The sequence below is a fragment of the Lagopus muta genome, chromosome 2 (assembly GCF_023343835.1).
Source record: "Lagopus muta isolate bLagMut1 chromosome 2, bLagMut1 primary, whole genome shotgun sequence".
NCBI lineage: Eukaryota > Metazoa > Chordata > Aves > Galliformes > Phasianidae > Lagopus > Lagopus muta.
The window spans coordinates 109,466,051-109,478,052 of NC_064434.1; the positions used below are offsets into that span (position 1 = coordinate 109,466,051).

Here is a 12,002-nt window from a genome sequence, read left to right on the forward strand (position 1 = left end):
AGCATCTCCCCTATGAGGAAAGGCTGAGTGAACTGGGTCTGTTCAGCCTTGAGAAAAGGAGACTGAGAGGGGACCTGATCCAGGTCTATAAATATCTAAGGTGTGGGGGGCAGAATGGCGAGGCCGGACTCTTTTCATTGGTGAGTGGAGACAGGACAAGGGGAAACGGCCAGAAACTGGAGCATAGGAAGTTCCGCACAAACATGTGCAAGAACTTCTTTACAGTGAGGGTGACGGAGCACTGGAACAGGCTGCCCAGGGAGGTGGTGGAGTCTCCTTCTCTGGAGACGTTCAAGACCTGCCTGGATGCCTACCTGTGCTACCTGGTGTAGGGAACCTGCTTTGGCAGGGGGGTTGGACTCGATGATCTCAGGAGGTCCCTTCCAACCCCTACAATTCTGTGATTCTGTGATTCTGTGATTCTGCGAATATTGAATGAGAAACCAGGAACGTAAATGGAGTAATGGGACCAGTTGTATAATTGAGTATCCTAATCATGAGACCAAGTGCTGGGTGTTTGTGGAAGTTGAGGAATTGTGTTGTTTGATTTGTGGATTTTGAAGGCACTGGGAGAAACTGTCTTAATGGTATGTGGAAATGCAATTGTTAATGGTATGTGGAAATGCAGTTTTAATGGTATATGGAAATGCAGAAGTGCAATTTTAATGGTATGTGGAAATTGTGTGGAAATGCAAATTTTAATGGTATGTGGAAATTATGTGGAAATGCAGTTTTTAATGGTATGCGGAAATGCAACTTTTAATAGTATGTGGAAATTGTGTGGAAATGCAGTTTTTAACGGGATGTGGAAATTATGTGGAAATGCAATTTTAATGGTATGTAGAAATGCAGTTGTTAACGGTATATGGAAATTATGTGGAAATGCAGTTTTTAATGGTATGTGGAAATGCAGTTTTTAATGGTATGTGGAATTGCAGTTGAGGGTACAAATAGTGGAATTGTGGAAAAACAAACAAACAAAAAAAAAATGGCAAAAAGGTTAAGGAAAACAGTGAGTTTGGGATATTGGAGTTGGGCCGGCACGAGAACACAGCCCCGCACCCCCCCCCCCCCTCCCCCCCCCCCCCCACTGCGGCTTGTAAGAACAACTTGGAGTGGGAGAAAGAGCTGGGGGCTGGAGCCTCCTGCTGTGATGTGAAGGGTGCAGTGCTTGTGAATGGGAATGGGACGGGACATTGGAAGTGAGAATAGCCGGCATCTGCAGAGCTGAGGAAACCCGATATCCAGTGTGAGCACTGGAAGCCTGGGGAGAGAAGGGAGTGAAACTGAAATAGAATGTTAGTAATGGCTGTGATGATGAGAATTTGGAAAGTGAAAAGGGTTTGGGAAAAACAAACTGAGGAAGGCAAAGTTGAGCAAGGTTGTCAGGGATGTCCTTACCTAGAAGAAGAGGTAAGGGGAGCCTGGAAGGGCTCAGGGAGAGTTCCACCCTGCCAGGACTGAAAGCAGCAGGGGAAGCAGGTTGAAGAGGTTTATTTTCTGGTACCTTTGGGTGCGTCTTACTGTTACCCGTAGATGATTTTTGTAATAGTTGTAGCAGCTACTGGCAAGAGAAGTTTACTTTTTTTTTTGGACCAGTTAAATACAGGCTAGGAGAACAAGTAGGAATATATAAATTCTTGTACATGCCAGGTTCTCCAAAATGATTATTTGGGCATGACATGTTAGAATAGTTAAATGTAGAGATTAAATTCAGTAGAGACGATTGGAACTACTTGTCAAGCAAGAGCAATGGACTGAAAATGTTAAGTCTGGCTTTAACACAAACTGGGAAAAGCAATGTTGTACTCCCAGAAGTTACGTAAATCCTACATTGTGTATACACAGGATTGCAGGCATCAGGGATGCCTGGCAGAGCCAAAAGTGCAGCCCAATGAAAGTTAAGTTAAAGATGGGAGCCAGCCCAACCAGGGTAAAGCAATGCCCTTTGAGGATACAAGATTGTAGGAGGATAAAAGAAATAAAAATAACCTTTTGGATTTTGGATTACTAATTGGATAGAAATCCAAATACAACACCCAATCTTGCAAATGAAAAATTGGATGGCAAGAGCTATAGTTTGGTACAAGATTTGAGGGCAATTAATAGAAAAGTTGAATATATACAACTCATGGTGTATATCTTTATTAACCAAGTTAAGGAATAAGCAGGTGGGGTTCACCGTTCTGGACTTGAAGTACACCTTTTTCTGCCTGGTTTTGCAAAAGAAAGTCTAAAATTATTTGCCTTTGAATAGGAAAACTCAAATATGGAGAGAAGAAAAAGATAATAATTAAAAGTAATAATAATAATAATTCAGTTAACCTGCACAGTGATACCCAGGGTTGTGAGAACAGCCCAGTGATTTTTGAGAACTGGTCAACTCGTGAGCCTGAGATTTGGGTTCACCATCTCACAGTGGAACTTTACTGCAGTACGTGGATGCTACAGTAACAAAGGACTGTGTACAATAGACTGTGAGCTTGCTGAATTTCTTGATTTAAATGGCTATCAAGTTGCTCAACAGAAAGAACAACTGATCAAAGAGAAGGAAGCAACTTGCTGAACACCCAGAATGCCAACGCAGAGCTGCCTCCAAGCCAGCAGTGTGCGACTGCATGGAGGCTGTCTGTACAAGTTGGTCAGAGCTACAGGAGGAACCGTTGGACGATGCTGAGGAGTCCTGGATTCATCAATGGAAGCAGTTTTGTGAAGACAAGGAAACCGTAAGGCAGGACGTGCAGTAACTGCTACTGACAGGGTAATTGAAGCACAACCATTACCTGTGGGGACTTCCACTCAGAAGGCTGAAATAATTGCCTTGACAAGAACCTTAAATATATGGACGGATGCTAAATATGCTTTTGGGGTGGTACCCACTTGTGGTACCATCTGGAAAGAGCAAGGATTGTTTACACACAAGGAAAACAAATTCAGCATGATGTAAATCTACCAAAGAACATCATGGCTGTTATACATTGTAAAGGACATCAGAAGAGTGACAGTGTACAGGAAACTGGAAATATGATGATGGATCAGGTGGCAAAACAGGCAGCTGAAGGAAAAGAAATTGGTGAACGGCTTTAATTCCAGACGGTAAACTTGAAATACCTGAACCTTAGTCAGAACCTATAAGGTACTCTAGAAAGGATAGGAATCTAATTAATGAAGGGAAGAGGGCAAGCTGACAGATGGGTGCATACCCAGATGGACACACTGCTGTGCCCGTTAGTATTGTATAGAATTTGGTTCTAAGGGAACATAATAAAACATGGGGGGTACAGACACCAGAAAGTAACTGTACAATCCTAGTACCAGGAACAGGGTACAAGTGGGGCTTGTTGGAAAGGGAACCTTCCAGGACAACAATTGCAAATTGATTTTTTTTTTGAACTGCCAGGAAAAATGAGGGTTTTGATATATGCTAGTTCTAACCAGTACCCTCTCAGGGTGACCAGAAGCATTCCCTTGCAGGACCAATAGAGCAAAGGAAGTAACCAAGGTACTTTTGCAGGAGATTATTCCAAGGTTTGAGTGTCCTGCAACAATACCCTTCAACCAGGGAATTCATTTTATTGCAGAGATTGTCCAACAGGTCAGCAAGCATTGGGAATAAATTGGCAATTGCACACAGCACACAGACCACAGGCGAGTAGTCAGGGGGAAAAGATGAGAAGGAAGCACGCAGTGCACCACTACTTGGCCTGGGTCTTCTGGGTCAAAACTGCTTAGATTCACCTAGAAAAGAGCAGATGCACAGAGGTGAGTGTCAAGCTTTCACTGTCCAAGGAGGCAATGGCTTGGTTTTGTTTTTCAAGCAGGCTTGAAGCAGCATGCATGATGCTCACCATATGGAGTTAGCAATAGCTGTTTGCCTTTTCCACCTTAGAAGAAAAAGGGCGAGATGGCAAGGAATGAAAGGCAAGTGAGGTCAGCTTTAGAAAATCCTTAGAAGGAAAACAAAGATCTGAAGAGCATTGCCCTGACACTGCTGCCCAACACAGATGGATAAGCTGCTTCATTAAGGCCAGCTTTTACTGTGGGGGTGGAAGGCATCTGTGCTGTTGTTTATCTGCAGTCAGGAATATCATATCACCTTTTTTTCAACCCACATTTACTCTTTCACAAAAGAGTATCAACTTTCTATATTTGTTCTGCAAACTCGGGAAGAGTAAACTGCAGAATGCTGACTGCTGCAGAGGACAGGTTGGAAGACAGCTGCTCGCTCATCATTCCACGGCTGCTCCTTGCTGGATGTGCCTGTGATAACTGGTTAGTTCCTGACGGCAATCCCCTCACAATGGGGAAGAAAGCAGCACTTGAACAGCTGGTTTTACAAGCACTAAACAAGCACAACTAAAATGCTCAAGGGAGACTGTCTTAAAGCAGTCACAGAATGTACTTGTTATACTGAAGACTGAAGGACATTACTTCAAGTTGGCATCAGGGAGAAGATAAAACTCCCCACTGGCCCACACTTCAGGATTTGTGGTATGTTTTTCTGCAAAAATGCACAGTTGCTGTTTTTAAATTTGGAAAGAGACAGTAAAATATACATGGAAAGAGTTCAGAAGTCAGATTTTGCAGCTACAGAAAGACGTTGGATGCTTTCTTTTTGTGGGAATGTTTGTGGAAAAGTGACTTTATGTAGTTTAAATGTCTGTCTTCTGACACAAAAGCAAAATGGAGCCAGTAATGTATTCTTACTTCCATAATAACAGCATCAGAAGGAAACATTCTGAGATTTCTTGTAGGGGTGCCCATGTGCTGTATCTCAAAAACTACTCAGGGGACAGACACGAGATGGGTGTGCTCTGCCAGCTCCAGATGTGGAGTTAACACGAGATTCATTTAGGAAAGATAGGGGTGAACTGAAGATGTTATGCACAGGCTTGAACACTAGAAGGAGGTACAAGCACACTGAAAGCATGAACTCTATGCTGCTGAAAAACAGTTTTTTGAAAGCTGGATTTGCATCCTTACCTGCCAGGGCTATTTCTGAGGGCTCCTGGGATTGCACTGCAGTTTGCATTCAGCCACAGAAGATGGATTTCTCAGGCTGAAGCAGGAACACCAACTGCCAGCTGCTGATTTCTTCATCTCATTTGCTGGACCTTTTATGGAGTGACAGAGAAAATGGAGTGAATGGTGTGAGTTGTGGTACTGGGTGATGGAAGAGCTGAATTGAGCTCTTGCCAACAGCTGCTTGTTCCCAGCACTGCCTAGTTTCTGCTGACACAGACCTTAGAAACTCGGTCTCTTTCAAACAGTTGAGGATGTTTCCATTCTTATAGTTCAGCCCTGAAGTCTTGCTTGTTAATTTCCTCTAAAGTATGCATAGGAAGATGCAGTGCAGGTGAGCAAAGAATCCACAGCTGTACAGCACAGCATCTAAGAGATAGCTTTTATTCAGCTGGCAGGTGTGACTGCTGTCTGGGGAATTGTGCAGCAATAAAAGTCATTCAAAAGCATCTCTTACTCTTATGTTAACACATTATTGGCCTCATCTCACTGCCATGTTTAATTTCCAGTGCCGACAGGTCTGTCCAACACCTCTGCTTAGAAAAGAACCACAATTTGTTTCAGGCACGTGGTCCTGAAATCTGGAAAACCCCACTGTTTCCAGGTGCAGGCCTATCCTTAGAAATAGTTGATCTAAGAAATAAAATACTGTATATGTTAGCGGAAAGTTTTAGAAACATTATTACTGAATTATGTGATTAATTCTTTCCTGCAAAACTGCAATAGCTGTTAAATGTTCCAAACAATGCGAGTATAGTGTGTCAGGGATTAAAAGACATATTGTAGAGTTGTTCTGTTAGGATAAGAAACTCCCAGCAAAAGAAAAACAGATTTAGCAAACATCAAAGCAGCCAGGGCCTCTGCACGAGGCCGGACTGTGTCACTCCGTGAGAAGGTTGGGGTGTGCCAGGCAGGCACCAAGATGCTCATCTTTGTGGAAAGAAGGACAAGCAGATATCTGCAAAACAATGATCAGGTGTGGAATAAGTTAATTAACTACAGATTTATGCTTGTGCAGCAAAAATTTATGTTTGTCCAGCATTTCCATGTTTAGTGAAGCGTAGAGAAGATTGTGAACCTGAAGCACTCAGCCAATGAGGAACCAGGAGAGAAAGAGATCAACGCTGGGGATAAGTAATGAAAGATGGTACTGTTTTCTGGGTGCGCTCCTCCTTGCAGGACGCCCGCCATTGCGAGTAAAATCGTAAACAAAACAATAGGGCGCACCCTGAGGCCCCGCCCCTCCGCCCTGCCCCCTGCCCGCATTCCTCCTACCAACGGCTTTGTGCTGCCCCGCCCCCAGCCTCTCATTGGTCAGCGGCAGCACCGCTGGCTCAGATTGGCTGAGCCGCTACACGCCGGAGCTGTCCGTCAGCACCGAGACGGAACCGCGGCACGACGGGAGTGGTGCTGAGGACAACGGCGCCAGAGCCGGGAGGGATGGAGAGCGGCACCGGGACAGGGAAGGGCACCTGTCAGCCATAAACCACCTCCGTGTGGGGTGAAGGGCTGGGAATAGGACTGGGATGTGGGGTTGGGGTATGGATATGGGGCTGGGATTGGAGATGTGGGACTTGAACATGAGGATATGTGCGGATACAGGATGGGATATGGGGAAGTGGGATATATATAGGATGGGCTGTGGATATGGGATGGATTTGGCATCAGTATGGGAAGAATATGGGAGGGGACTGGGATGATAGTGTGATGGGATAAGGATATGGAATGGACATGGAATGGATGTGGGGAAACGGATGTGGGATGGATGTGGGATGGATACAGATATGATATCCATCGCCAATCCCCACACAACCCACATCCCCCAGCATCCAGGCCTGTTGGGGTTATGGGACTACAGGGAGCTATGGGAGAGATATAATGGGGGATAACAGAGAAATAGAGGGGTGATAGGGGCTATGGGGAGCTGGTGAGGACTGTGAGGGGGTTAGGGAGCTCCAGAAGGCTGTCAGGGTATAGGGACGCACACGGAGCTATGGTGGGCTGTGGTAAGGTATTAGGGTTTTGGGGTATATGGGGCTATAGGGGTGGATATAGGGGGATTTAGGGTAATAAAGGGCTTTGAGGGGGTTACTTGGGGACACAGTGCTATAGGGAGCATTGGGGTGTTTTGCGAGGGTCTATATGGGGCTATGTGGGAGTATAATGTGGGCTATGGAAGGATGTGGGGCTAGATGGTCCAGATATAGGCCCAAATACAGGGACTGTAGGGGATTATAGGGGGAGATGGGGGAATATTGGTGGGATATATGGTTGTAACAAGGTTGTGAAGTGATACAGGGTAATACAGGGCTACAGGGGACAGGAGAGAACTATGGGGAGAGATATAGGGGACTGGGGGAGGATATAAGAGAATATGGTTCTATGAATGTCTGTAAGGGGCAAATAGGTGGGACAGAAGGGGATATGGGGCTGCAGGGAGCAGTGAGAGGGCTACAGTCATGATATGGAGAAACAGGCACAACAGGGGTCTGTGGAAGAGTATAGGGGGGATATAGGGAGATATAAGGTTATAAAAGGCTGTAGGGGGGCTTGCATATGCTACAGGGAAATATAAAGTAATATGGGGCTACAGGAAGGCTATAGGGTAATGTGGGGAGAGAAGGATCAGGTAGAGGCCCAAATATCAAGACAATGAAAGGGATAAAGGGGGGGGTCAATAGCTGGATACAAAGTAACTTCACTGGGCTGGGGAAAAAAAGAAACAAAACAAAATAAAATTAAAAGAAAAAATAAAAGAAAGAAAGAATAGAAAATAGAGAAAGAAAAAAAAAAAAAGAAGAAAAGAAAAAAGAAGAATGAAAAGGGAGAAAAAAAAGAAAATAAAAAAATAATATATGAAAAAAGAAAAAAAGAGAAAAAATGAATCCCAACCTACCCACAGAGTGAGGCAATTCAGCCTTGTGTAGAGGCCCTGACTTCTTTGATGTTTGTTAAGTCTGTTTTTCTTTTGCTGAGGGTCTCTTATCCAAACAGAATAGCCCTACAGTGTGCTTTCTAGTCCATAATACTATACGTATGCTATTTGCATCATTTTAAAAACTATTGCAGTTTTTTAAGCAAGAATTAATCACACAATTCAGCAACTATATTTCTAAAGCATGTTACTAACATACAGGGTATTTCTACCTTTTCACATCAGCTATTTCTAAGGACAGGTTACAAAATACAAATACACCGTGCTCTACTTCTTCAGATCAATTCCCCTTTTTTCACATCTAATGCAGAAACAGCATTCCATTCCTACACGCCCATGAACACACAGCTGCCCCAGCTCTGCACCCCGTTCCTGCAGCAGGACAAGTTTTCCTGCCTGGCCAATTCAAATGCGGGTTTGTGCAGAGCAGTGGCTGCTCTGAGGCTTCGGGAGCCAGGCGCGTGCCCGGTGTGCAGTGACACCACCCATCTCTGAGGAGCTGCAACCCAGCACCCCTACAGTGCGCCGAGTAACCGCGCCGCGCAGCACATCTCTCCGGCAGCTCGGTGGCCTCCAGTCCCGCTCCTGCCGCTCCCGGGGAGCTCCGGGAGCTGCTGCCACTTACAGCAGCTGCTACGGCTCGGCCACGGTGTCCCGAAGCTGGGCCACCACCTGCTCCCTGCTCCCTGCTCCCACCGGGCACGCTTGCTTCGTGCGACTGAAGCAAACTGCAGCGAGTCCAACCCATTTAACTCCAAAAAGAGCAATTCCAATATGCCCCAAAGCCAGAGGAGAGCTTTGATCCCACCAGGGGACAGGGCAAGGACTTTCACCCTGGCCATCCCGTCACTGCATAAAGACGTTGCTCATAGAAACATCTCCAGTCTGGAGACGGCCAAGGCATGGAAGAAACACAAGCTAGTAACCTCTCTGCATAGGGCAGAAGGTGGAAATCAGCATTGCTCTGCACAATTCCCATTGTTCTGGTGTAAAAACATGCACAGATCATCCCCAGGATTCCAGTCTCCTCCTTTTTGAGAGATGCTTAACATTCAGTTCAAACCTGTGGCAAATAGGAAGTGTTTGTGCTCATGTCCAGTCCCTGGGAAATCAGTGATGATGTCAATCAGAGAACAATTACTGCAAGGCTCAATGGGCTAGGTAAGCAACGGGTTCTTCAATCATTTTACACATGGCCATTAATAGCTGCAATTTCTGCACTTTTGCCTGTGTTTTACGTTTATGCTTTTACTCATAAGTCTCTCCCCCTCTCTATCAAGTTCAACAGCATCTCTATTTCACTCTTGCAGGAAAGGGCCACTTTCCACATAGCCATAGCTACTTAGCAGTGGATGAGCAATCAATTTTCCTTCCACACAATAGTAAAGCAGTGCATTCTCATGTCATTCTATGTTTCTGCTGAAGAAGCCTACTGACACCACAGGTAAGACCACAGGGGTAGAGGAAGCTGAGTCAGGAGAGATCGATGGGGGCTTAAAGTGGGGTGGGAATGGCAGCACGTAACACTGAACTGAAAACCAGTGCTCTGAGAGCAGCTCAGAAGGGCTGATATTCAGACGGCCCTCTGACTGTTTGCGCTCACCCGCTGCAGTGATTTCAGTGCCTCCACTTGTTTTCAGCTATTTGGGACCTTGGGACGAGGGATTTCACATGAAGTCTCCAGCAGAGAAGAAGCCTGAAGAGCACTGACCCATTTGCATCAGCTCTCGAAGAGTTTCAACCCCATCTTTTGAGGGATCACATTTCCATACTTACATACACACCCCCTGGAAGAACATGTAGACACCGCGGCCTCCATCGGGCTGTGATGCACTTTCCATCTATTATCAGACTCCTGCAAATACACAGCAGTCACTCTGAGGAGGGACTCTGTGCATTAAGCAACTCCTTGGTTCTTACTCTGGCAACCACCATGCACTGTAGCTTATTCTAGAACTGGAGCAAGTATGCTTGCTCGGCTGTTGCTTGTTTCACCTGTAGTATGGAGCTTTTAGGCAATGACATAACATACAGACAGTGCTCACAGAGCCCAGAGCACCTGTTTTGTGCTGGAGCCCAATGGGGGGCTTTGCAGCACAGATCGCTCTCAGCTGGTTCCATCCTGCACTGCATTCCTAGGGCTGGCAATGGAAATGTGCAAACCTCGAGGACTCATATTCCAAAAGACAACCAAGTTAAGTTACCAGTTCACCAAAGTAAGCTTTTTTCCCCTTTTCCCATTTAATTCACAAGTCTCTTGTTTATATGTTTTTTTTCTCCTCAGGATCTTCAAAGGATTTACATAAAGAGAAACAACTTCAATGGCGGTGAATTCTTGAAAGCTAATTTAAGGTGTTTTTCTCCACATGACAGCCTAGCTATAATAAAGTTTGCCAGCAAAACAAGACATCTTTCATTTAGAAGTTTGATATGTATTTATTCTACTGTACTATAGCAAGAAATTTGACCAACTCAATTTCCTTTCTGCTCCCTGCTGCTCTGTGCTGCAGAGCCCTCTGGGCAAGACTCAGGGAGCATGGGCCAAATGAACCAGCTGCTCAGCCGCCAGTGTTTCCCGGCCAGCACCTTTCCTGGAGAAGTCCCAGCTCAGCTGGTTCCCAGAGCTAGGCCTGTGTGCTTCTTAATAATATTATGTCTGGGTGGTTGTTGGTGGTGATGTCAGTCCTCACATCTGTTAAGCTTCACACTTGGGTCAACGCAAATGGTTTTGCAGGTCATCCTGGCTCACCAGCACTCCCTGCACTGTGGCACCATTCCTTCTGACCCCTTCGTTCACTCCCTTTATCAACCTGATGATGATTGCATGTAACTCCTCCGTGGTATATCTAACTTCCCAACAAACAGGGAAATGAACCAAGGGTCCTATCTACTGTCCATTCGATGCGGTCACAGAAGAAATCCATCAAGCCCTTTGCAACATGATGTAGTGTCATGGAGTCATTAATTGTGACACCAGTCCACCAGTTCCATTCGACACACGGCTGTTGGAAAGCGTCTAAGCTTTGATAAGAGACATGTATGTGCTGGGGTTGCCCCTCTTGTAGTTCATATTGTGGGCTACCCTACACACACTGCTCTCTGAAGTCCTATAGACTGTATCAACATCTGAGCTGGCCAAATCAGTTTTCATCCTGAACCATTTGGACTGCCTTGGAGATGCTCAAATGGAAAATTCTATTTGTGTTTAACCTTGGAGCAACGTGCAAAGTCGCAGTGTGGTACAGTAATACCTCTGCCCAAATCGAGTGTTCAGTTCAGCTCAGAGCTGACCGCTGGACAGAGAATCTCTATGATACGAGAGAACATATTTGCTGTATATATGGTCTGGGCAAAACATCAAATGGTCTTTGAAAACACCACCTGGCAAGTCCACATGTTGTCAATTTGGACGAGACATGCTTTTGGAGAGTTAAACAAGTTCACAAGTACTGAAAATGGCACTGCAACACCAGTTAGTGCTTGATGTGCTGTTACTCAAGGCTTAGCAGAGTGCATGTGGCATGTTAGATCGAACCAGAGGGTAATGTGTTACTGTTCATAATGCCACAACCTCCATAGAAGAAGCTTTAGATAAAAGAGATGACAGAGCAAACATCTGAATTGTTCCACTCTCTGCTGATATAGGTTGGTTTGTTTATCAGTGAGGATTAGTACATTAGTTTAAGAACGTGTATACTAGTTCAGCAAAAGGAATCCACGAGTGATAGTTCTGAAACCTTTCCGTTTCAGCTCAAGTGGGCGAATAGTCTTGCTTTCCTAAATAATTTTGCGTTAGGGCCATAATAGAATAGTTTTATCTTCTGCCTCAAAAGGTGCAAGGACATTTTCCTTGGGCTCCACATGCACTGTTGTTAAAAAGTGGCTCACCGTGTCCTAAAAATCAATGGGAATCTTCCAAATGGGGCAAGTGGATGGCAGTGGGTCAGAAGTCTCAGTGGTAAAGCTGGTAGTGGAAAATGGGGAAAAACAGGTGGGCACTTGACCACCCTAGTTAGCACTGGGCGTCCAAAGGGACATTAGCACG

The 12,002-nt window shown here is 45.3% G+C and overlaps 1 long non-coding RNA gene across 1 annotated transcript; it reads right to left on the reverse strand.

The window, feature by feature from the left end:
- Positions 1-1,156: 1,156 nt before the first annotated feature.
- LOC125689473 (uncharacterized) lies at positions 1,157-6,211 on the reverse strand. Its single transcript, XR_007375295.1, has 3 exons — positions 6,101-6,211; positions 4,984-5,114; positions 1,157-3,738 (listed from the first exon to the last, which is right to left on the reverse strand). It is a non-coding gene; the product is annotated as an uncharacterized LOC125689473 (long non-coding RNA).
- Positions 6,212-12,002: the final 5,791 nt, after the last annotated feature.